We start from the raw sequence: 27,531 nt of genomic DNA on the forward strand, positions 1-27,531 counted from the left end.
TAGTCCTTAAGTGATCCAAGGTAGTAGCGGATGTCTGAGTGATTCGGGTTTGCTTATTGTGGGGATTAGCATACAGGAGTTCATGCTGTTTAGGAAATAGTCGACTTGAGGACTATTTTGTTGACATAGGTCAATATTGAAGTCTCCTCCTAGAATAATGTGATTTTTGTTGAGATTGCTGTTTATGATACGATTCCTTAGGTTATCTGAGAATGCAGCTATATTAGTATTGGGAAATATATAGATAGCTCAAATAGTCAAGGAGGATTCAAGGGAACTGAGTAAAGGTATATTCGCAGTAGTCGTCTCTATCACTAATGACACTATTGAAGATGAAGGTATATTTGTAATATATCGCTGTGCCACCTCCTTTTTTATTAGGTCTACAGTTATGAATGGATTTATGCCCTGCTAAGTTGTAAAGTTGGGTATGGTCTTTACTTAGCCAGGTTTCTGTTAAAATAATGAACGATAGTTTAGTACCCAGATTATAGATAGTTTAGTGCATTTATATCATCAAAATTTTTACCAAGTGAGCTGACATTTTGATTGAAAAATTATAGGCAAATGTTATTTTGGAGTTTTTTTGCAAGGTTTGTTGTGTAATACCTGCAGTAGTGATGATTAATATGCTGGTTATTTTAAAATTGTGACAGCAGATTTAGTTCAGGATTGATATCAGCTTGTATGTAGATGCAATGGAGTCAAGCTACAATAACACATAGAAATCACAATAGCGTGATGCATCAATGACCAAATCCACAAGGGCCGTGACGAGGATTCGAACCTACGTCCGGGATCATCCCAGACGCTGCCTTAATCGACTGAGCTACGACATGGTCAAAAGAGTTGAAACCAGAAGTTGTACCTAACTTACTTGGATCCTGCAGCCTCTCCGAGACACAGCCATTGTGGATCGAACCCGAACCTTTGGACTACGAATCCCGAGCGCTGTCCACTCAGCTGTATGGCCCCTGTAACAATTTTGAACAGATTTGGGAGAAAGTACTTACTGCATCTCTGAAAACTTTAAGGCATCCTCCAATTTTCATTAAGCTTCTGCGACTGCCGTAATATTATGTCTACTGACTAACCCATAGCCAATTAAACTCTAGGCCTCTCTCTAAACACTTGGCCGATTTGCTCCGAATCTCTGTTCGTAATAGTAGCTACAATGCTACCATGTGCAGGGGGAAAGCGCCAACCCATTGTGACTATATAGCACTTGGAAAGGGTCAGGATAAGGATTTGGGATGGAACGGGGGGGTGGGGGGGAGGGGGGGAGGAATGGTGTAGCTAGGATTCATAAGTATGATTTGATTGATTGTTGCCGACGGAGGCGGCTAGTTTATTGTGCACCCCATACCCATCCAGTGAGCGGTAGCAGAAAAGCATTACAGAGGGCACAAAAGGTCTTTATCAGACCTCATCTTAGATTATTACATAAATAATTTCATTTATCCTTCACACCTTATAGTTACAATGTCAGCTAGTTACAGAGTAAGTGCTATTTCAAGAGATATATATTTACAGTAAGTCATTATCCATTAATAGTAGGTCTTATCCCTAATACATAATAGTTTGACCAATGGAGATAGTTATAGGGTAGCTTCTGTTTATTATTAGTCTTCACAATACACTACTTGTTTCTTCATCTCATATGTCGTTCATCTACTGGAAGCGAAATATGGATACAGTGCAAGGATTTCAGGTAATTTATCCATGGTGTGACGGTAACGCGTTGGTGTTCGGCTGTTCAAAGCTAGGGGTATGGCCTCGTCACATAGAAACAAAAAAAAAAATAGAAATTCTGGAACTTCGTCTGTGGTAAGGTAAGGAGAAGACACGCAAAACACAAGTAAATTTTAACAATGAAATTTTAATTACGTTAAAGAAAGCAAAACATGAATAAAATGGACATACAAATTCGTATAAATCAATCAATCAAAATAATAAGAATAATCAAATGACAAAATGAAAATTTACGTTAAGACAAGTGAGTAATAACAAGCTGTGCAATATACAATCAAATGAGAGGTGCAGGAATATTGGCTTTAAGCTATCACCTCTCTTAGTACACGTAAGCCACAGCTTAGTCTACCAAGAAGACGTGTTAACCTTATGAAAGCACTGAATATTCTGAAGACTGAGGTCGTGGCGGCCCCAGACATCAAGTAGTATGGTGGGTGGAGTGCAGTTGCAGCTTGACCTACAGCCAATCAGCGAGGAGCCGGCGACAAGACAGGTAGTTTGGCGGTTTGAGGTGGAGCAGGTGTTCCTGGCTGCATACGTTTTGCTCTCTGGCAAACCTTGGAGATGTTGTTGTCGTTGTTGGACATTTCTTCCATAGTAGTTTTATATATTTGTATCGACGTATTTTTGGAGGGAAGAGCAGGCTCAATCTCTTGAAGGAGATTATCGTCACAATGGTAATAAGATAGGTTGCCATATCATACAGAGTGAGCTTAGATTTATCTCTAAATGGCTCAATTTTACTACAATCCAAGATGTAATGTTCGAGTGTGTGTCCCTGTCTTTGTCCACACACTTTACACTTTACTTCATCTAGATTCCTATACAAGCCGAACTGCCAGAGATACTTGTAGCCAAGCCTTATACGAGCTGTGACAACATCTGTTAGTCTACTTATTTTGTTACTTGCCCCATACACATGTTTTACTTCACACATTTCATTATGATGAACAATGGACCTGCTAGTTCCAGTTTGCACAGTTCTACTTTCTTCAAATCCATCCAGGAGTTCTCGTCTAATGACACTTTTAAGGGACGTATTTGATAACTCAAGATTTCGTTCAATACTGTCTTTATTTATTACAACCTTAGCAAGGGCGTCAACTTTGTCATGTTCCTGCAGGCCAATGTGAGAAGGGATCCACAACATTTTTATATTTACCCTCTTGCTAAGTATTCTTATTCTATTCTACGTCCAACTTCCAAGACAAGCACGATATTACTTGATTGCAAACTGTTTATTGCTCGTAGTGAGGAAAGGGAATCGGAAATAATTAAGCTGTGTACTTCAGTGTTGTCAATAATTTTGAGTGCTAACAGTATTGCTACCAACTCAACTTGCATTGTGGATGCCCAGTTACTAATTCGGATATTCCTTTGAATTGTGCTGCCATCGGGCTGATGAGCAATAACAGCACTTCCTGCCCTCCCTGTAGCTGTATTGAGTGATCCGTCAGTGTATATGGTCTGTGCTATGTTGTTTTCAGCTTGTATATTGTGACTGTGTTCTATGGTGCTTAATTTAGCAGCAAGCTGAGCATGAGGGTTGTTTGTGATTAGTTTCTTGGTGGGGTATGCAGGGGTCAGGATGTCAAAAGGTACTATCTGCCAGGTGCAGATAGTGCTGTACTCTGTGCTGTATGCTGTACTCTTTCATCTGTATATACATCGTGCAGTCCCATCATTTTAATATGAGTGGCTGTTTTTTGAATCCATTTAGACTCGCTGGTTCCATTTCGTATGTGTTCTAACAGTTCAACTGACACAATGTTGTTTTTGTTATCACGATATGAGTAACTCCTGTTCCTACAATTGTACAATACTCTTATGTTCTTTGTATGCGCATTCATTTGTATAAACATTATCATTATTATAATGACTGTTGAAGTGTCCAACCATCGGTCAACTGTTTCGTTCAGTTTTGGTCGCCGTAGTCCACGCGAAATCAACAGTTCCGCATAGACAAAGAGTTTGTTCCAGGAATTGAAGTTTAGATTCAGAAAAGAACTCGCTAAATATTGACTTGGAAACAGGGATGTTGATTCGTGGAACCAATTACTGTGTAACATAACAGACGTGGGATCATTAAATTGTTTCAAGGTTAAGTTAGACGCATGTGTGAATGAGGTTGCGTCGATATAAATAGCTGCCACGTATGGGCCAATAATGTTCATTTTTTCTTAATTCGTCTTTATTCGCATGTTCTTACGTTTGTGTGTGTGTCTGTATGCCTGTCTGATATTGTATTTGTGTGTGAATCTGTGTGCGTGTATGTGTGTGTGTGTGTGTCATTGTTCGCATCATGCATTTATAAGACAAAATAATATATTACAATACAAAATCGTAGCCCGCATGTGATTCACACATCATGACATACCAGAAATGTAAATTGTTTATTCGAGAAAAAAAGAAAGAGTTCGCAGAGGAGGCGTCGAGATGACAGTTGCCATGGGAAGCTATATAAGGGGTGCAGCGTCTCCTCAGCGACCAGACCAAAGTCAACCAGCCAGGAGAGAGCACCTTCCCGTACCTAACTCTCAGCTCCTGCGTCAGTACCCACCCGCCTACCTTTACTGGTACGTCACAACACACACATTATACTCTCTAATTCACATTACTTCTTGTTTATAGAATTATAACAGACAGAAAGATTATAATAAGAGATAGATGGGTTATAAGAGACAAAGGTTATAATAAGATGCAGGTGGGTTATACGATGAGACAAATGTATTATAATGAGACACATGGGGCTATAGCAAGAGACAAATTGGTTATAATAATAAACTGGTGGGTTATAATATGAGACAGATGGGTTATAATTAGAGATATATGTTATAATAAGAGATAAATAGGCTATAATAACAGACAGATGGTTAATTAAGAAACAGATGGGTCATAACAAGAGATAGATTGGTTAAAATAATGATCGATTGGTCATAATAATCACTGTTTAATAATAGATTGTATGTAAAAGAGAAAGGGGGTCTGAGCAATAATGAATAACACCTAACGACCTTGTATAATGAAAAAAGATAATGCCCCATGTATAATGAGAACATAGTGAATAATAATTGTGGTGTTGTGTAGTGAGAAACAGGTTAGGATAAGAAACAATGAGATTACTTGTACATTAATACACGGCTTGGGGTCCTTGTATAATGACACATACATAGTAGCATTATCCTTGACATGCAAGAATGATAATACATTATCTTTACAAGTCACAGATAAAATGCTGCGTTTTTAATATAACGAGAAAAGTTGGAGCCATGTATAATGAGGAGTAATTTGGTGATATGAGTAATTACAAAACGTTTTATGGTAATCATTGTATAATAGTTAACTATTAATAACTATTATTTAATGTAATGAGAAACTGTTTGAGTCATTGAAAGATGAAAAGAAGTTGAGATAACTGTATAATGACAAAAATGGGGGTCCGAGTATAATGAGAAGCAACTGGTGTCCATGGAGCATGAGAGGCAACTGGGGTCCGTGTATAATGATAAGCAATTGGGTCCATGTATAATGACAAACAACTGGGGTCCATGTATAATGTGAAGCACCTGGAGGCTCATGCATACTTGACAACAATTGGAGTCCATGTATAATGATAAACAACTAAGGTGCATGTATAATGATAAACAACTAAGGTGCATGTATAATGATAAACAACTAAGGTGCATGTATAATGACAACAGGGGTCCATGTATAATGATAAACAACTGGGGTTCATGTATAAAGATAAACAACTTAGGGTGCGTGTATAATGATAAACAACTGGGGTCCATGAATAATGACAAACAACTGGTTTTATGTACAATGATAAACAACTGGGGTCCATGTATAATGATAAACAACTTGGGGTTCGTGTATAATGATAAACAACTGTGGTCCATATATAATGATAAACCACTGGGGTCCATGTATAATGATAAACAACTGGGGTCCATGTATAATGACAAACAACAGGAGTTCATGCATCATCTTGAAAAATTATCAAACCATAGGCTAGCTACAATAAATATATATAGCGTAAGTGCGGCCGTAGACGCATTTACGCGATTTATTAATTAACATAATATGCATCACGTTTTAACTACCGATACACAGGCAAGGTTACGTCAAAAACAAACGTACAAAGATGCGTTGCGTATACACGAATCTTTGTGTACAGTTCGTACACGGGCGAAGCCGAGTTATAGAGAGTGGCAAAGGGTGTAGAATGCACGCAACCCGTTGTGTGTGTGGGTGTGTGGGGTGAGAGTAGGACAGGTGTGGGCGATAAGGCAACGGCGTCAGCCTCCGTGTTTACGCTGGTGTGTCTAACAACAATGGCGGCGGGCAGACCATCCTTGGCGCCGCGGTGGGAACCGCCACCTGACTCACCTCACTATCTCTCTCTCTCGCCACGCAAACAACACCTCTCTCTCACTTTCTCACCCAATTTATTTGGTGTTTACCAATTTCCTATTATGGTATAACTGAAGAATTTGCCGGGACGAGAAAAGCATTCTTTTTTCTAATTCGGGGACACCTTTGTTAATTAGATTTTCTGGTTTACTTATCTGCTTAATTCGCATTAAGTTTGCGTATAAGTATATTAGGAATATATAAATGCTCAATATCACAAAAATAGCCTCGGCGTGAGAACACCAATTATGATTATAATCATGATGAAACGCAGACCTTAATCTGATTTCCCAGTACGCTTCACCCACTATCTTGCTAGTGACGCAAACCAGTACCCGAGACATCACCCAGTACCAGGCACGAGATGTCCTCCAGTACCAGGCACGAGACGTCCCCCAGTACCAGGCACGAGACGTCTCCCAGTACCAGGCACGAGACGTCACCCAGCATCAAGCACGAGATGTCCCACAGTACCAGGCACGAGACGTCCCCCAGTACCAGGCACGAGACGTCCCCCAGTACCAGGCACGAGACGTCACCCAGTACCAGGCACGAGACGTCCCCCAGTACCAGGCACGAGACGTCCCCCAGTACCAGGCACGAGACGTTCCACAGTACCAGGCACGAAACGTCCCCCAGTACCAGGCTCGAAACGTCCCCCAGTACCAGGCACGAGACGTCACCCAGTACCAAGCACGAGACGTCCCTCAGTACCAGGCACGAGACGTCCCCCAGTACCAGGCACGAGACGTCCCCCAGTACCAGGCAAGAGACGTCCCCCAGTACCAGGCACGAGACGTCGCACAGTACCAGGCACGAGACGTCCCCCAGTACCAGGCACGAGACGTCGCACAGTACCAGGCACGAGACGTCCCCCAGTACCAGGCACGAGACGTCGCACAGTACCAGGCACGAGACGTCACACAGAACCAGGTACGAGACGTCCCCCAGTACCAGGCACGAGGCGTCACACAGTACCAGGCACGAGGCGTCACCCAGTACCAGGCACGAGACGTCCCCCAGTACCAGGCACGAGACGTCGCACAGTACCAGGCACGAGACGTCACACAGAACCAGGTACGAGACGTCCCCCAGTACCAGGCACGAGGCGTCACACAGTACCAGGCACGAGGCGTCACCCAGTACCAGGCACGAGACGTCACCCAGTACCAGGCACGAGACGTCCACCAGTACTAGACACGAGACGTCCCCCAGTACCAGGCACGAGACATATCCCAGTACCAGGTACGAGACGTCACCCAGTAACAGGCACGAGACGTCACCCAGAAAAAGGCACGAGAAGTCCCCCAGTACCAGGCACGAGACGTCCACCAGTACTAGACACGAGACGTCCCCCAGTACCAGGCACGAGACATATCCCAGTATCAGGTACGAGACGTCCCCCAGTACCAGGCACGAGACGTCCCCCAGTACCAGGCACGAGACGTCCCCCAGTACCAGGCACGAGACGTCCCCTAGTACCAGGCACGAGACATATCCCAGCACCAGGTACGAGACGTCCCCCAGTACCAGGCACGAGACGTCCCCCAGTACCAGGCACGAGACGTCCCCCAGTACCAGGCACGAGACGTCCCCCAGTACCATGCACGAGACGTCACCCAGTACCAGGCACGAGACGTCCCCCAGTACCAGGCACGAGACCTCCCCCAGTACCAGGTACGAGACGTCACCCAGTACCAGGCACGAGACGTCCCCCAGTACCAGGCACGAGACGTCCCCCAGTACCAGGCACGAGACGTCCCCCAGTACCAGGCACGAGACGTCCCCCAGTACCATGCACGAGACGTCCCCTAGTACCATGCACGAGACGTCCCCCAGTACCATGCACGAGACGTCCCCCAGTACCATGCACGAGACGTCCCCCAGTACCATGCACGAGACGTCCCCCAGTACCAGGCACGAGATGTCCCACAGTATCAGGCACGAGACGTCCCCCAGTACCAGGCACGAGATGTCCCCCAGTACCATGCACGAGACGTCCCCCAGTACCATGCACGAGACGTCCCCCAGTACCAGGCACGAGATGTCCCACAGTATCAGGCACGAGACGTCCCCCAGTACCATGCACGAGACGTCCCCCAGTACCAGGCACGAGACGTCCCACAGTACCAGGCTCGAGACGTCCCACAGTACCAGGCACGAGACGTCCCCCAGTACCAGGCACGAGACGTCCCACAGTACCAGGCACGAGACGTCCCACAGTATCAGGCACGAGACGTCCCACAGTACCATGCACGAGACGTCCCACAGTACCAGGCACGAGACGTCCCCCAGTATGAGGCACGAGACGTCCCCCAGTACCAGGCACGAGACGTCTCACAGTACCAGGCACGAGACTTCCCCCAGTACCAGGCACGAGATGTCCCACAGTACCAGGCACGAGACGTCCCCCAGTACCATGCACGAGACGTCCCCCAGTACCAGGCACGAGACGTCCCACAGTACCAGGCTCGAGACGTCCCACAGTACCAGGCACGAGACGTCCCCCAGTACCAGGCACGAGACGTCCCACAGTACCAGGCACGAGACGTCCCACAGTATCAGGCACGAGACGTCCCACAGTACCATGCACGAGACGTCCCACAGTACCAGGCACGAGACGTCCCCCAGTATGAGGCACGAGACGTCCCCCAGTACCAGGCACGAGACGTCTCACAGTACCAGGCACGAGACTTCCCACAGTACCATGCACGAGACGTCTCACAGTATCAGGCACGAGACGTCCCCCAGTACCAGGCACGAGACGTCTCACAGTACCAGGCACGAGACGTCTCACAGTACCAGGCACGAGACTTCCCACAGTACCATGCACGAGACGTCTCACAGTATCAGGCACGAGACGTCCCCCAGTACCAGGCACGAGACGTCTCACAGTACCAGGCACGAGACGTCCCCCAGTACCAGGCACGAGACTTCCCACAGTACCAGTATTTGTTACATTCTGCCCGAAATGCTGCGCGTGCTAGTGGCTTTACAAGACTGTAATTACCATATTTGTATCCTCACATTCCTTATGTACATTCTTGTATATGCATAAATAAATAAATAAATAAATTCTTTGATATATGTATGATTCTTGCTGGGTTGTAGAGTGGATCACTTCAGCAGTTTATTGTGTAAGGTAAGGTTGTGGATGATCAAATCCACAAGGGCCGTGACGAGGATTCGAACCTACGTCCGAGAGCATCCCAGACGCTTCCTTAATCCTCTCTTCGTAGATTACTCGGACGTAAGTTCGAATCCTCGTCACGGCCCTTGTAGATTTGCTCATTTGATGCATCACGCTATTGTGATTTCTGTGTGTAATGAAGTAAGGGCGAAGAGGTAGAACGGCCTATTGACATAGCTCGAGTGCATGGGGAGAGTTGTGTAAATCCCTGGTTTGTGTCTCGGAAGGGCTGCAGGATCCAAGTAAATTCCGTAGAATTTCTGGTTGCAATTCTTATACCATGCCGTAGTTCAGTCGATTAAGGCAGCGTCTGGGATGCTCTCGGACGTAGGTTCGAATCCTCGTTACGGCCCTTGTGGATTTGCTCATTTGATGCATCACGCTATTGTGATTTCTATGTGTAATAATCATAGCATGCGACATAATCAGGAAGAACATTGACAAACTAAAAGTCTTAAAAGCCCCTGGTGTGGATGGAATCCAGTCCACAGTCATAACGGAATTGACAGAAGAACCATGCTTTCCGCTGAAATTACTTTTCGCAAAATCTCTGGACCAAGTGATAGTCCCCTTAGATTGGAAATATGCAAATGTCACTCCTATTTTCAAAGAGGGCAGAAAGAGTTCAGTAGAGAACTACCGTTCGATCAGCTTAACATCACACATCTGCATGCTCATGGAGAGAATCCTAAGAGAGGGAATCATTCACCATCTAACAATGAACAGCCTTGTTAAATCGACACAAGATGGGTTTGTGAAAAATAGATCCTGCCTGATGAACGTGCTCACATTTGTGGAAACGGTAACCAGCTTCTCAGACAAAGGACTTCCGGTTGATATAATATGCACAGATTTTGCTAAAGCCTGTGAAAAAATACCATATGAAAGACTGGCAAGGAAATTACAGATACATGGAATAAATGGTAGAATACTAGAATGGATAAATCAATGGTTAAAACAAAACAAAACAAAACAAACGGTCGTGCTAAAGGGGAATGAATCTGATTGGAGAAATGTGGTAAGTGGGGGTACTGCAAGGGTCAATTTTGGGGCCAACCCATTTTGTCATATACAACAATGACATAAATAAGAATATTACTAACCACATCATCAAATTTGCAGATGACACAAAGATTTTAGGTAAAGTGCGAAACGATAATGATATTGAAGCCTTACATAGCTTACATAGCTGAAGCCTACATGAACTCCACAAATGGTCAAAAGACTGACAAATGCTTTTAATATCGACAAATGTAATACCCTGCATGTACTCATCTAGTTGTGCTTGCGGGGGTTGAGCTCTGGTTCTTTGGTCCCGCCTCTTAACTGTCAATCAACTAGTGTACAGATTCCTTTGCCAATTGGGCATACCAAATCTACATTTGAAACTGGGTATGGAGTCAGCCTCTACCACATCACTATTTAATGCATTCCTTATGTGGGCCACAACTACCAAATTAATAACATTACATTACAGCAGATTGATGAAGGAAAGGACCTTGGAGTCAAAATCCACTACTCACTGAAAGTTGATAACAACTAGAAGCAGCAGTCAAAAAAACTAGCCAAACACTTAGAATAATCAAGCGTACTCTCGACTTTAAGGAAAAGAAGGTAGTGATTACACTGTATAAATGTCAGGTCCGCCCCATTTGAAATGCTGTATCCAAGCATAGAGACCCCATCTTCAGAAAAACATAGCTACTCTGGGAAAGGTGCAATACTAGACAACAGAAATCATTCCAGAGCTCAGTCAACTCACGTATCAAGAACTGTTGAGGGCCACAGGGCTAACAATACTGCAAACCAGGCATGACAAGGCAGATCTCATTGAAATTAAAAAAAAAAAGAACATTTTGGAAGATGTTGATCTGGACAATTTCTTTAAGAGGTCAGATGTAACACAAAGAAGGAGCAACGGTTCCATAGAGCCTATGCCATACTAGCAAATCTCAGAATCGCGTCTAGTTATATGGATGGAGAAATGCTAAAGAAACTTATTCATTGTATTTGTGAGACCAAAACTGATATATGCCGCAGTTGTGTAATGATGTCTCACACAGACCCCCATTGTTTTTGTAATGGTACAAGCAATGCTCATAGTGTGCTAAGTTCCTCCATTTTAATGGTAACAGCACTACACATTAGGTAGTTTGTCTCGGGGTAATGGGAAACTATGTAAAAAAGACAATCAGTTTACTTGTCTATGCACATACAGGAGCAAAAAATTATAGACATACTATAATTGTTATTTACACTATACATGGTACATGGCCTTAAAATAACAATTGTGCTCTTCACCACAGTTAGATATGTGAGGCTATCACAAACTTTAATGGCTCTCTGAACATCATTTTCTCTAAGACAGTCTGGGTATGAACTCAGAATCCCTTTGGACTTGACAGACTGTAAGTCACTGTAACAAACTAGGTTGTTGTAGGAATTATTCAGTATGGTTTCTCATAGACTATGGGGTTGGAAAGTTTGGAGTCAAGCGGAGTGACCTGACCCGACGTCACGGAGTATCTCTTCTAGGATTAGCGGTTTAGGTCACAAAATGGCCGGCGTCTTTGTCTTAAGCAGCGTATAATGAATTATTTTACAGAATTCAGTAATTTAGAGAAATTCAAGTCTTCATTAAAATTGTATTCAATAATATTCCTGTTTAAAGTCTCAAGAGTATCCTCAGTTGTCGGAATACTGAGTAAGTCACCATCAGTGATGTCACTAGCCGGGACTAACCCTTGGCGCGGAGCGACCTTGACGACCCCACGGTCACGGGTCATCAAAGCCTTCCACATTTAGTAATTCTCAAAGGTCAAATAGCCGTTTCGTAATTGGAAATAGCCTTTCCCTAAGATGCCTGTGAAATTACCTTCAGTTTAAAAGAGTTCAACCATCTGGGTTGTTCAGTGCAACAGAGATTAGTTGTTCAACTTAAACCCCTGCTAGTAAACTTAGTGAGCCTGGCATATGAATACCCTTAGCTCTGACCAGCTGTGAGGCAGGCAGAGTGAGGGAGACACAGTGTGGACTGGTCAACAACTGGGAGAGGTCCCCCATCTCCACTTCTCCCCACGATCAGCATTACACCTAGCTGGTTGCAGTCAAAGGTAGAGTCTGCTGTAGTTTTGTACAGGGAATTAGTTCATATCATGCCTCTAGGGAGTGTTAACTATAGAGAGGGCTTTTATTTAGATTTTGTTTAGCTTTTATTAAAATAAACCAATTAGATGTAATTTGCATTTCATTATTTCCACATGTGACATGTCCTTGTCACGTGGTCTCCACGAGGCTGAGTTTAGTTGGGCCGCAAGCCTCACAAAGAGTAAGAATTCAGTTATCCCTTTGTTTGCTATACTTCCCCACACTTAACGTAGATTCTTCCCTCCTATTCCAAATAACTGGGGATCAAACCCCAAGGTTTATTGAGAGCTTAATCGGTCCAGACCCCGTTTATTGCGCTTCGTGTTAAAGGTCTGGTGGTGGCAGCAGAAGGAGACTCTTGAGTTTGCTATAAGTCTAGTACCACGTCGTGAGGCTGTAGAATCTTAGCCAGTCAAAACGGCTAAGACCAAGTGACGTGGGGATTCGGCTTAGAGTAGCTCTGGGGGTTCCCTTGGTAGAAGAGAAGTAAACAGAATACGGGCAGAGGGGTGAAAGGGTTTGAAGAGTAGATCAGAAACAGGAAACCCCCCCCCCCCTGTGTTATATCACTATGGACTTGACAGAGTATATCTCTATGGACTGTCAAAACAGGATACACTGATATCTACCATAGTACTCCATGATCTTAGCTTAGCTTTAACGAACAAAGATATTACCATACGATAATAAAGACATAATATATATATCTAGTGACCAAACAATTGCTTGGGACATGACCTCTCCTGTCTGACCTCGACCCAATTGAACGACCTCGACCGCTTCAGTCTGACCTCGACCGCTCCTGTCTGACCTCGACGTGATTGTACGACCTCGACCGCTTCTCTCTGACCTCGACCCAATTGTACGACCTCGACCGCTTCTTTCTGATCTCGACCGCTCCTGTCCAACCTCGACCGATACTGTCCGACCTCGACCGCTACTGTCCGACCTCGACCCAATTGTATGACCTCGACCGCTCATGTCCGACCTCGACCGCTCCTGTCCGACCTCGACCGCTCCTGCCCGACCTCGACCGCTCATGTCCGACCTCGACCGCTCATGTCCGACCTCGACCGCTACTGTCCGACCTCGACCCAATTGTATGACCTCGACCGCTCATGTCCGACCTCGACCGCTCCTGTCCGACCTCGACCGCTCCTGTCCGACATCGACCGCTCATGTCCGACCTCGACCACTCATGTCCGACCTCGACCGCTACTGTCCGACCTCGACCCAATTGTACGACCTCGACCCAATTGTACGACCTCGACCGCTTCTTTCTGATCTCGACCGCTCCTGTCCAACCTCGACCGATACTGTCCGACCTCGACCGCTACTGTCCGACCTCGACCCAATTGTATGACCTCGACCGCTCCTGTCCGACCTCGACCTCTCAGGTCCGACCTCGACCTCTCATGTCCGACCTCGACCTCTCAGGTCCGACCTCGACCTCTCATGTCCGACCTCGACCTCTCAGGTCCGACCTCGACCTCTCATGTCCGACCTCGACTTCTCAGGTCCGACCTCGAGCTCTCCTGTGCGACCTCGATGACCCACTCAGTAACAAGGTCCGCCGTAAGCAAGAATATTAGCTCATACGAATATTATAAATATACTATTAATTTTCCTTCTTTAATTACACCTAATTACAGTACAACTACAAATAAAAATAGTAAGTATTACTATTTTGTTAGCTGTTATCAGTTAAAAAAAATTCAATCATGTAATCAGTTAACAAAATTCAATGCACATCGTCACATCAACAATGGGCTCGTGACCGAGCCACAAGTACAGATTCTAAATTAAGCAACTGACATATGTGGAGAGCTAGTGTCACAAGTGATATGATTATCCTACACACCGCCCCCCATCCAGTGGGCAGTGGTGGATAGGTTACAATCACTTAGTTACTACAGTTAGCAAACCGAATATATTTGTCTAAGATTAACGTGACTATGTAGTAACTCGTTCAACTTTTATGTAGTGACAGCAGAGTGATAGTACTGTTTCTGTAACGTTACAACCGGTTGTACGGTTGTAACGTACAACCTTCTACGTTCCTGTACACATCTTTGTGAGACAACTCTCTCACAATCATCGTTCTTTTATTCAATAAGAAACTCGTAAAGGCTTACACTAGTCAGGGGAACCTTTAATTTCATATCTCTCGTATATTATTGTTTTATACCGTTACAAACTCAATAGTACATGTTCCTTATGTAACATTACTATGTTATATCATAAACAAACTGTACTATGGTATCTCTCTGCTACTTACCTAAACTACCATTTCTGTTTTATATAGTGCCAAACTAAGACAACCTTTATGTAGTAACAAAAACATGTCTTTATGTACAATAACTATCTTCCTCATGTCATCAAATGTAATTCAAAGGTAATAAGACAAAACATTAACACCATTTACAATCACACAAAAATCACTCTAACACGAAACATATCAATGAGAAAATCCACCAGGACTGAGAGGTGATGCGAACCCTACACTAAATCAAAATATTTCTTCAGGTAAAAATACATACATAGAAGATGAGTTACAAACATAATGTTGGATTTATAGATAGAGCTAGTACGTACAATACCCAAAGCCTGTAATTAGTAATTACATTACTGTTTAACAATATCATTGATTCAGTTTTTAAAATGTATTCTTCTTAAGCAACGTCTCTTTATATTTACTAAACTTTACTTCTGAAACTGTTCTCACTATAACAACGATGCATTACCAGTTCTACTTAACTTAACTTAACCAAACCTAACCTAACCTAACCTAATTAAACCTAAGCATCCCTCACCCAACTTACCTTACCTAACCTAACCTGTATAACAAAATATTGTCATTGAGTTTCAAAATCATAGCTTTTCATATCATGACAATTTTATGTAAAATAACAACAACATTACTGAGTTATGTGGTAACAAACTATACTAGGGTAACTATGTAGTATAAAGTGTTTAATAAAATCTTTGTAAGACGATAGCATAAGAAGATAAACTAAATTATTCTTACTGCTTTATGTAGTAACAAATTCACTAAACAAATAACTAATCTTTATGTACCTCTATAACAACACTGCTCTATAACAACACTGCTCTATAACAACACTGCTCTATAACAACACTGCTCTATAACAACACTGCTCTATAACAACACTGCTCTATAACAACACTGCTCTATAACAACACTGCTCTATAACAACACTGCTCTATAACAACACTGCTCTATAACAACACTGCTCTTTAACAACACTGCTCTATAACAACACTGCTCTATAACAACACTGCTCTATAACAACACTGCTCTATAACAACACTGCTCTATAACAACACTGCTCTATAACAACACTGCTCTATAACAACACTGCTCTATAACAACACTGCTCTATAACAACACTGCTCTTTAATAACACTGCTCTATAACAACACTGCTCTATAACAACACTGCTCTATAACAACACTGCTCTATAACAACACTGCTCTATAACAACACTGCTCTATAACAACACTGCTCTATAACAACACTGCTCTATAACAACACTGCTCTATAACAACACTGCTCTATAACAACACTGCTCTTTAACAACACTGTTCTATAACAACACTGTTCTATAACAACACTGCTCTTTAACAACACTGCTCTATAACAACACTGCTCTATAACAACACTGCTCTATAGCAACACTGCTCTATAACAACACTGCTCTATAACAACACTGTTCTATAACAACACTGTTCTATAACAACACTGTTCTATAACAACACTGCTCTATAACAACACTGCTCTATAACAACACTGCTCTTTAACAACACTGTTCTATAACAACACTGCTCTTTAACAACACTGCTCTATAACAACACTGCTCTTTAACAACACTGCTCTATAACAACACTGCTCTTTAACAACACTGCTCTATAACAACACTGCTCTATAACAACACTGCTCTTTAACAACACTGCTCTATAACAACACTGCTCTATAACAACACTGCTCTATAACAACACTGCTCTTTAACAACACTGTTCTATAACAACACTGCTCTATAACAACACTGCTCTATAACAACACTGTTCTATAACAACACTGTTCTATAACAACACTGTTCTATAACAACACTGCTCTATAACAACACTGCTCTATAACAACACTGCTCTTTAACAACACTGTTCTATAACAACACTGCTCTTTAACAACACTGCTCTATAACAACACTGCTCTTTAACAACACTGCTCTATAACAACACTGCTCTTTAACAACACTGCTCTATAACAACACTGCTCTATAACAACACTGCTCTTTAACAACACTGCTCTATAACAACACTGCTCTATAACAACACTGCTCTATAACAACACTGCTCTTTAACAACACTGTTCTATAACAACACTGCTCTATAACAACACTGCTCTATAACAACACTGTTCTATAACAACACTGTTCTATAACAACACTGCTCTATAGCAACACTGCTCTATAACAACACTGCTCTATAACAACACTGCTCTATAACAACACTGTTCTATAACAACACTGTTCTATAACAACACTGTTCTATAACAACACTGCTCTTTAACAACACTGCTCTATAACAACACTGTACTCAACTAGTTGCGGGGGGGTTGAGCTTTGACTCTGGTCTCATGTGCGGTACTGTATCAAAGGCTTTTCGGCAGTCCAGAAATATACAGTCTGCCCAACCATCTCTGTCCTGTCTTATCCTCGTTATTTTATCATAGAATTCCAAAAGGTTTGTAGGCACGATTTCCCTTTCCAGAACCCATGTTGATGTTTGTTCACAAACCTAACGTTCTCCAGGTGTGCAACCAGTCGTAGCCTTATTATTCTCTCAAGTATTTTACCGGGGGATGCTTGTCAGTGATACGGGTCTGTAGTTAAGTGCCTCCTCCCTATCGCCTTTCCTGAAGATCGGCACGACATTTGCCTTCTTCCAGCAACTGGGCAATTCTCCCGACATAAGTGACTCATTAAAGATCATTGCCAGAGGCACGCTGAGGGCCTGCACTGCCTCTTTTAGTATCCACGGTGATACTTTGTCTGTTCCAACTGCTTTAGTTGCATCCAGTGTTGTCAACTGTTTCATTGCCTCCTCTGCTGTCACCTTTATATCTGATAGTCTTTTATCTAGGGTAATCTCTTCTAACAATGGGAGCTGCTCAGGCTCGGTTGTGAACACTACATGGAAACTGGCATTTAGTGCCTCGCAGATTTAGTTGTCACTTTCAGTATATGCCCCCCTCTGTTTTCCTTAGTCGTGTCACTTGGTCGTTCACCAACATTTTTCTTCTTTTATAGTTATGTAGTAATTTAAGTTGCTTTTTCGCTTTGATCGCAATATCGTTCTCATAGTTCCTTTCCAATGTTCGTCTTATGTTAATGTAATCGTTCCTAGCTCTTTTGCATCTGATCCTGCTGTCCTCTGTCCTGTGTGTGTGTGTGTGTGTGTGTACTCACCTAATTGTACTCACCTAGTTGTGCTTGCGGGGGTTGAGCTCTGGCTCTTTGGTCCCACCTCTCAACCGTCAATCAACAGGTATACAGGTTCCTGAGCCTATTGGGCTCTATCATATCTACACTTGAAACTGTGTATGGAGTCAGCCTCCACCACATCACTTCCTAATGAATTCCATTTGTCAACCACACTGACACTAAAAAAGTTCTTTCTAACATCTCTGTGGCTCATTTGGGCACTCAGTTTCCACCTGTGTCCCCTTGTGCGCGTGCCCCTTGTGTTAAATAGCCTGTCTTTATCTACCCTATCAATTCCCTTGTGAATCTTGAATGTTGTGATCATGTACCCCCTAACTCTTCTGTCTTCCAGTGAAGTGAGGTTTAATTCCCGTAGCCTCTCCTCGTAGCTCATACTTCTCAGCTCGGGTACTAGTCTGGTGGCAAACCTTTGAACCTATTCCAGTTTGATCTTATCCTTGACTAGATATGGACTCCATGCTGGGGCTGCATACTCCTGGATTGGCCTGACATATGTGGTATACAAAGTTCTGAATGATTCCTTACACAAGTTTCTGAATGCCGTTCTTATGTTGGCCAGCTTGGCATATGCCACTGATGTTATCCTCTTGATATGGGCTGCAGGGGACAGGTCTGGTGTGATGTTAATCCCCAGGTCTTTTTCTCTCTCTGACGCTTGAAGAATTTCATCTCCCAGATGATACCTAGTATCTGGTCTCCTGCTCCCTACGCCTATCTTCATTACATTACATTTGGTTGGGTTAAACTCTAACAACCATTTGTTCGACCATTCCTTTAGCTTGTCTAGGTCTTCTTGAAGCCTCAAGCAGTCCTCCTCTGTCTTAATCCTTCTCATAATTTTGGCGTCGTCAGCAAACATTGAGAGAAATGAATCTATACCCTCCGGAATGATCAATTACATATATCAGAAACAAGATAAGACCGAGTACAGAGCCCTGTACTCACCTATTTGTGCTGGCGGGGGTTGAGCTTTGGCTCTTTGGTCTTGCCTCTCAACTGTCAATCAACTGGTGTACAGATTCCTGAGCCTAATGGGCTCTATCATATCTACATTTGAAACTGTGTATGGAGTCAGCCTCCACCACATCACTGCCTAATGCATTACATCCGTAAACTACTCTGACACTGAAAAAGTTCCTTCTAACGTCTCTGTGACTCATGTTGGTACTCAGTTTCCACCTGTGTCCCCTTGTTCGCGTCCCACCATTGTTGAACAGTTTATCCTTGTTTACCCGGTCGATTCCTCTGAGGATTTTGTAGGTTGTGATCATGTCTCCCCTCTCTCTTCTGTCTTCCAGTGTCGTAAGGTGCATTTCCCGCAGCCTTTCCTCGTAACTCATGCCTCTTAGTTCTGGGACTAGTCTAGTGGCATACCTTTGGATTTTTTCCAGCTTCGTCTTGTGCTTGACAAGATACGGGCTCCATGCAGGGGCCGCATACTCCAGGATTGGTCTTACATATGTGGTGTACAAGATTCTGAATGATTCCTTACACAGGTTCCTGAACGCTGTTCTGATGTTAGCCAGCCTCGCATATGCCGCAGACGTTATTCTTTTTATGTGGGCTTCAGGAGACAGGTTTGGTGTGATATTAACTCCTAGATCTTTCTCTCTGTTCGTTTCATTAAGTACTTCATCTCCTATTCTGTATTCTGTGTCTGGACTCCTGTTTCCACTGCCTAGTTTCATTCATTACTTTGCATTTACTCTGCATTTACTGCCTGTACTCACCTAGTTGTACTCACCTAGTTGTGCTTGCGGGGGTTGAGCTCTGGCTCTTTGGTCCCGCCTCTCAACTGTCAATCAACAGGTGTACAGGTTCCTGAGCCTATTGGGCTCTATCATATCTACACTTGAAACTGTGTATGGAGTCAGCCTCCACCACATCACTTCCTAATGCATTCCATTTGTCAACCACTCTGACACTAAAAAAGTTCTTTCTAATATCTCTGTGGCTCATTTGGGCACTCAGTTTCCACCTGTGTCCCCTAGTGCGTGTGCCCCTTGTGTTAAACAGCCTGTCTTTATCAACCCTGTCAATTCCCTTGAGGATCTTGAATGTGGTGATCATGTCCCCCCTAACTCTTCTGTCTTCCAACGAAGTGAGGTTTAATTCCCGTAGTCTCTCCTCGTAGCTCATACCTCTCAGCTCGGGTACTAGTCTGGTGGCAAACCTTTGAACGTTTTCCATTTTAGTCTTATGCTTGACTAGATATGGACTCCATGCTGGTGCCGCATACTCCAGGATTGGTCTGACATATGTGGTATATAATGTTCTGAAAGATTCCTTACACAAGTTTCTAAAGGCCGTTCTTATGTTAGCCAACCTGGCATATGCTGCTGCTGTTATCCTCTTGATATGAGCATCAGGGGACAGGTCTGGCGTGATATCAACCCCCAGGTCTTTCTCTCTCTCGGACTCTTGAAGTATTTTATCTCCCAAGTGATACCTTGTATCTGGTCTCCTGCTTCCTATCCCTATCTTCATTACATTACATTTGCTTGGATTAAACTCTAACAGCCATTTGTTCGACCATTCCTGCAGCTTGTCCAGGTCTTCTTGAAGCCTCAAGCTGTCCTCCTCTGTCTTAATCCTTCTCATAATTTTGACGTCGTCAACAAACATTGAGAGGAATGAGTCTATACCCTCTGGGAGATCATTTACGTATATCAGAAACAGGATAGGTCCAAGTACAGAGCCCTGTGGGACTCCACTGGTGACTTCACGCCAGTCTGAGGTCTCACCCCTCACTGTAACTCTCTGCTTCCTATTGTTTAGGTACTCCCTTATCCACTGGAGCGCCCTACCAGTTACTACTGCCTGTTTCTCTAGCTTATGCATCAACCTTTTATGGGGTACTGTGTCAAAGGCTTTCCGACAGTCCAAAAAAATGCAGTCCGCCCACCCTTCTCTTTCTTGTTTAATCTTTGTCACCTGATCGTAGAATTCTATCAATCCTGTAAGGCAAGATTTACCCTCCCTGAACCCATGTTGATGGGTTGTCACGAAGTCTCTTCTCTCCAGATGTGTTACTAGGTTTTTTCTCACAATCTTCTCCATCACCTTGCATGGTATACAAGTTAAGGACACTGGCCTGTAGTTCAGTGCCTCTTGTCTGTCACCCTTTTTGTATATTGGTACTACATTAGCCGTCTTCCATATTTCTGGTAGGTCCCCCGTTTCCAGTGACCTACTATACACTATGGAGAGCGGTAGGCAAAGTGCTCCTGCACACTCTTTCAATACCCATGGCGAGATTCCATCCGGCCCAACAGCTTTTCTCACATCCAGCTCCAATAGGTGCTTCTTGACCTCATCTCTTGTAATTTCGAACCTATCCAAGGTCACCTGGTTTGCTGCCACCACTTCTAGCGCTGCGACATCTCCCTGTTCTATTGTAAAGACCTCCTGGAACCTTTTGTTGAGTTCTTCACACACCTCTTTGTCATTCTCTGTGTACCTGTCCTCGCCCACCCTAAGTTTCATCACCTGTTCCTTCACTGTTGTCTTCCTCCTGATGTGACTGTGTAGTAGCTTTGGTTCGGTCTTGGCTTTATTAGCTATATCATTTACATACCTTTTTCTCAGCTGCTCTTCTCACACTGACATACTCGTTCCTGGTTCTCTGGTATCTCTCTCTACTTTCTGGTGTTCTGTTATTACGGAAGTTCCTCCATGCCCTTTTGTTCTGCTCCTTTGCTTTCATACATTCCTTATTAAACCACGGATTCTTCCTTTGCTTCTCTGTTTTTTCCTGTCGGGCTGGGACAAACCTGCTTACAGCCTCCTGACATTTTTGGGTGACATAGTCCATCATGTCTTGTACGGACTTGGTTCCGAGTTCTGTGTCCCAATGTATATCCCATAGGAATTTATTCATTTCCTCATAGTTTCCCTTTCGGTTTCGGTACGCTAGCCCTTTGGTTCCCAGTTCTTTTTTGGGGGTGATAATTCCCAGCTCAACCAGGTACTCAAAGCTCAATACACTATGATCACTCATTCCCAAGGGGACTTCCAACTTAACTTCCCTTATATCCGACTCATTTAGGGTAAATATCAGATCAAGCAAGGCTGGTTCATCCCCTCCTCTCATTCTTGTCGGTCCCTTTATGTGTCCCTGGAGCCTGTGGGACTCCTCAGGTGACATCACACCCATCTGAGGTCTCACTCCTCACCGTAACTCTGCTTCCTATTGCTTAGATACTCCCTTATCCACTGAAGCACCTTACCAGCTACACCTGCCTGTCTCTCCAGCTTATGTACCAGCCTATTATGCGGTACTGTGTCAAAGGCTTTCCGACAATCCAAGAAAATGCAGTCCGCCCAGCCTTCTCTTTCTTGCTTAATCTTTGTCATCTGGTCGTAGAATTCTATTAAGCCATTCAGGTAAGATTTACCCTCCCTGAATTCATGTTGGCGATTGGTCACGAAGTCCCTTCTCTCCAGATGTGTTATTAGGTTTTTTCTCACGATCTTCTCCATCACGTTGCTTGGTGACAAATCATGTCACCATGCAAGTCACGGTCAAGTCAAGGACACTGGCCTTTAGTTCAGTGCCTCTTGCCTGTCGCCCTTTTTGCATATTGGGACCTATTCGCCGTCTTCTATATTTCTGGTAGGTCTCCAGTCTCCAGTGACCTACTATACACTAAGGAGAGTGGCAAGCAAAGTGCCTCTGCACACTCTTTCAGTACCCATGGTGAGATCCCGTCTGGACCAACAGCCTTTCTAACATCCAGATCCAGCAGGTGTCTTTTGACCTCCTCACTCGTAATTTCGAACCCTTCCAAGGCTGCCTGGTTTACTTCCCTTTCTCCTAGCACAGTGACCTCACCTTGTTCTATTGTGAAGACCTCCTGGAACCTCTTGTTGAGTTCTTCACACACCTCTTTGTCATTCTCTGAATACCTGTCCCCGCCTGTTCTAAGTTTCATTACCTGTTCTTTCACTGTTGTTTTCCTCCTGATGTGACTATGGAGTAGCTTTGTTTCGGTCTTGGCTTTGTTTGCTATATCATTTTCATAATTTTTCTCTGCTTCTCTTCTCACCCTAACATACTCATTTCTGGTTCTCTAGTATCTGTCTCTGCTTTCTGGTGTTCTGTTATTCCGGAAGTTCCTCCACGCCCTTTTGTTCAGTTCTTTTGCTTCCATACATGCCCTATATTACGGCCCTCTCGGGTCGCAACTGGGTTCTTACTCTGATGTCGTTAGAGGAAGGGTATCCGGCCCCAAGCCAGTAGTGGCTTTCAAGGGATGTGATCCGTAACGCAAGTAACTTAAAGGGGAAGGGAAATAAAGTCAAGAACTTAATACTATAATTAGCACCGCCACCAATAAATAATATATAAAAAGATTACACAGGGGGAGGGGTATTAACACTGCACAGGGGATGTATATACAAGGTCGTCTTCTCCTGAAGACGCTGGATCCTCTCGGTGCCAAGTCCTCGGTGCTCTCATGGTCTCTTGACGAATCCTTCGATCAAGCTGAGTCTACCCTGGACACAGGTCAGCCAAAACACAGTCCCACTGGGGGCACCGCCGTGGAGGCCGTCAACCACAAGTCCAGCGAACTGCTGGCAGGTTCCGGATCAGCAACGCTGTTCAGGCCACTCCACGAGCGATACTAGGGTAGCGCCCTAGTCAGGAGCCTCGTGTGATACCACAAATCACTCTCCTGTCCTCAATACCCCAGTGGTCAATCGTCTGCAGCAGTCGGTCCCGGGTACGACAATCCTTCTACTGCCACTTCACTGGCAGGGTAACACCACAGTGTTCCTCCGGGAGGTGACTCACAGCTGCTGCAGCAAAGCACAAGGTATGGGGTCGGCTGCCTTGGGTAGACTGACTCAACTTCCATCACAGCAGTCCCAGGTCGACTCTGTAAGCAGACACGTCATCAATAACAGGGACACACTAAAGCACCTCACTTACAGGCTCAGACACAAACGCCCACCTATCCACTCCCTAGATGGCGTTGTCGGCCGAGCACCACGTCACCAGAGGTCAGCAGTGGCTGTGTTGAGCGCTGAACGGGACTGGAAACTGGCCCTCGTAGCCAGTACACGTCGTCCTCACCAGGTGTCGTCGTCCGTTTGGAGGGGGTTTCGGGAGCTGACCCACAGATGGCGTGGTCGTCACTGCTCCGTGCTCGGACGCTGGATCCGGGTCCGTAGCACCTCCCCACCAAAAAGAATTTGGTTTGGGGTTCTATAAAGAGAAACAAACCAAATTAGTACGGGGACACAACTCCAAATGGACTCACTTATACTGTAAACTGGAACGGCGAGGCTGTCTCGTCCACGGAACTGTCCTAAGGAGACACCCTGGCACAAAGGGAACTTGAAAATGGCAGGCGATGACCTGCCTGACATAAATTTCCACACCTCCTCTGCGATGTCAAGCAGGGGCTTCATCTCATATCTCTCGAGTAAGGATCGGTGTAGACACGATGTGGGGCGACTCGACACTTCCCTGTGTCGTGGCACCAATGATGGCTGGTCACAGACGGTATTTCTAGTACCGGTCCGGTAGTCCTTCAGGGAGACGGGAACCTGGAATACAGGGGTCTGATAATTCAGAGTGACAGCGACAGTGGGTAAGTCTATACTTACTACATATGCTTCTACTAGGTCCACACCTAGTCCCAACAGGGCTGTTTGTACAGTGAAGATGGCATTCGCTCTGCCACCGTCAGGTCGACCAACGTTCCGTATAACGCTGCATTGAGGCTCAGCAATCACGCGGGGGGTGTCAACCTGTCGGAAACAGACACTCATATTATCATCTCTCGTACCTCCTGTATCAACCATCACCTTCCAGGTCCCTTCTTCGACTGCAACACTCACAGTGCATATCTCTAATCCCTGGGATCTCTTCATGGTGTTCACGGGAGCCATCATCTGCCGGGTCGTCCACTGGTCCTTACTGAGGACACACATAAGAATAAAACAAAATACCGCTAAGAGACATGCGGCCAACTGAGGGATAAGCTTCCTGAGCCTATAATGTCCATAACCGGCTATATCCATTAGCCTGGTTTGGATCGAAGAGGGCTCTAGAACCTTCGCACATACCTCACATACCTCCGACGTCTGGGGAATCTCTGGCCGGTTCAATGGACTCCGTACCTTGCCATACCGCAAGTACACATCCGCCTTCGCTCCAGACTCGTTGGTATCCGTGGGTGCCTGCACACAAGGCCTCTCTTCTAGCTCAGGTACTTCTGCCATCGTAACCTCATGTTTCTTGTCGAGAGAAGAATCAGGAGACTCTGCTAGAATATTGTCGATCTGCGGGTGAGAGGAAGGATTAAACATACTTAAATCCGGGTCTGTCTTTACCTGGACATTACCATTGCCTGTTGTTACCTCAGACCTTGCTGTTCTGGCTGACTCGTCCGCGACTCTGGGAAGATTGATGCTCCAATCTGTCACCAAGTCGTTGGCTAGTATCACGTCAATCCCAGCGATAGGCAAGGTATCGACTACTGCCAACGCACATGTGCCGCTGAAGTAAGGCGAGTCGAGATGTACCGGCACTAAGGGGGCGATATACTGCGTCCTAGGAAACCCAACCAGGACAACCTCTGGTCTCCCATCCACACTTACTCGCTCGGGTAACGAGTTCTTCACGATCAGGGACTGGGCTGCTCCACTATCTCTGAGTACTACAACTGATCTACCAGTATGATCACTCGATACATACCCGCCTGAAGTGTGAGGGGAAAACAATCTGGGTTCTTCCTGCGTAGTTGTAGACTGGTTTCCTGCTGGTGATGTTCCACAGCTCATCAACATCACCTCCCTTCGTGCGCCGCCACCTCTTCTGCCTCGGCACATAGCAGCTACATGCCCTTTCTGCCCACAAGTCCAGCACACCATATTCCTCCTTGGACTACGGTGTTTCGGACTGCTAGGACTCTTCCTTCGAGGGCTACTTGGGGGCGTCTTCTTAGCGCTTCGTGGGACGGGGGTCTCTTCTTCTTCCTGAGGGTTGTCAAATCGGCGTTGGTAATGCCTTGGGACGTACTTAGCAGAAGGCCTATGCGTCAGGATATATTCCTCAGCCATTGTGGCTGCCGCGCTCAAGGTCTCTACCTGCTGTTCCTCTAAGTACGTCTTCAGGTCTCCAGACAAACAATCTTTGAAGTCCTCTAGCAGTATGAGCTGCTCGAGGTCTTCTTTTGTCTCCACCTTCCGAGAGGCACACCATTCCTGGAAAAGTCGCTCCTTGATAGTGGCGAATTCGGTGAAAGTGTGCTCTGAGGTCTTTTTCAGGTTTCTGAACTTCTGCCTGTACGCCTCAGGTACCAATTGGTACGCCATGAGCACAACCTTCTTCACCTTGTCATAATCGCCGGAGTCGTCAAGGGATAACGTGGAGTAGGCGATTTGGGCCTTCCCAGTCAAGACTGACTGTATCATGATGGCCCAATTCTCCCTTGGCCACTGCAAAGAGGCAGCGACTTTCTCGAAGGCTGCAAAGAACTTTGACACTTCCCTCTCATTGAATTTGGGGACCATTTTGATGTTCCTTACCGGATCGAAACTACTGGTTTCCGTTGTTGGCCTCCGACCACCGCCTAATCGTAATACTTCTAGTTCATGTTGTCTCTGTCTTTCGTTTTCTTCTCTCTCTCGCTGTTCTCTTTCTCGTTTCTCTTCTCTCTCTCGCTCTTCTCTTTTTCGTTTCTCTTCTCTTTCTCGTTTCTCTTCTCTTTCTCGCTCTTCTCTTTCTCGTTTCTCTTCTCTTTCTCGTTCTTCTCTTTCTCTTTCTCGTTCTTCTCTTTCTCTTTCTCGTTTCTCTTCTCTTTCTCTTTCTGCCTTCCTTTCTTCTAATTCTAAACGCCTCATCTCTAATTCTTTATCTTGTCTCTCTCTTTCCATTTCTAATTTCTTCCATTCTATCTCACGATTTATCTCTAAGGCACGCATTTTGACTGTAAGAAAGCTAATATTCAGCTCACCTGCATCACTGTCAATGTCACTGCCTTTCTCTTCCTTTTCAGTGGAAGCAACTTCTTCACTTTCTTTTGTACTTGGTACCTCACCTTCCTGTTTTTCCTCTGCCTTCAAATGCCGGTGAACCTTTGACAAGATCTCCACACGGGAATCACTGGCACGGATCTTGATCTCCAGGTAGGCGCTCACCAGTACGAGTTCCTGTTTGTTCAGATATTTTAATCTGGCAAGACAGTCCTCTCTGTTCAGAAAAGCCTGAACATCGTCCAGATCATCGATGGTAGCTTTTTCTGCCATTGTCACAGATGGAACACTTAACTAGCACTTAACACACCGCTTTCACGTTAGCACTTAACGCACCGAGCACTGTTCTACGCCAATATTGCACTTTATCGCACCAAACACTGCACTTGCCAATATTGCACGTAATTACTTCGGGCACCGCACTACACAATATTGCACTGAATCCCAGCAAACACTTCGCTCTACAATATTGCACTGAATCACGCTGAGCACCGCGCTACACAATATTGCACTTAA

General features: G+C 44.7%; 1 long non-coding RNA gene across 1 annotated transcript in view; it reads left to right on the forward strand.

Annotated features, from left to right (window-relative positions):
• Nucleotides 1-4,203: 4,203 nt before the first annotated feature.
• The window catches only part of LOC123771355 (uncharacterized), a 36,242-nt gene continuing 12,914 nt past the window's right edge, over nt 4,204-27,531 (forward strand). The window contains exon 1 of the long non-coding RNA XR_011222849.1: nt 4,204-4,328. This is a non-coding gene — a long non-coding RNA (uncharacterized lncRNA). The remainder of the gene's footprint in view (nt 4,329-27,531) is intronic.

This window comes from Procambarus clarkii, chromosome 54 (genome assembly GCF_040958095.1).
Source record: "Procambarus clarkii isolate CNS0578487 chromosome 54, FALCON_Pclarkii_2.0, whole genome shotgun sequence".
Lineage (NCBI taxonomy): Eukaryota > Metazoa > Arthropoda > Malacostraca > Decapoda > Cambaridae > Procambarus > Procambarus clarkii.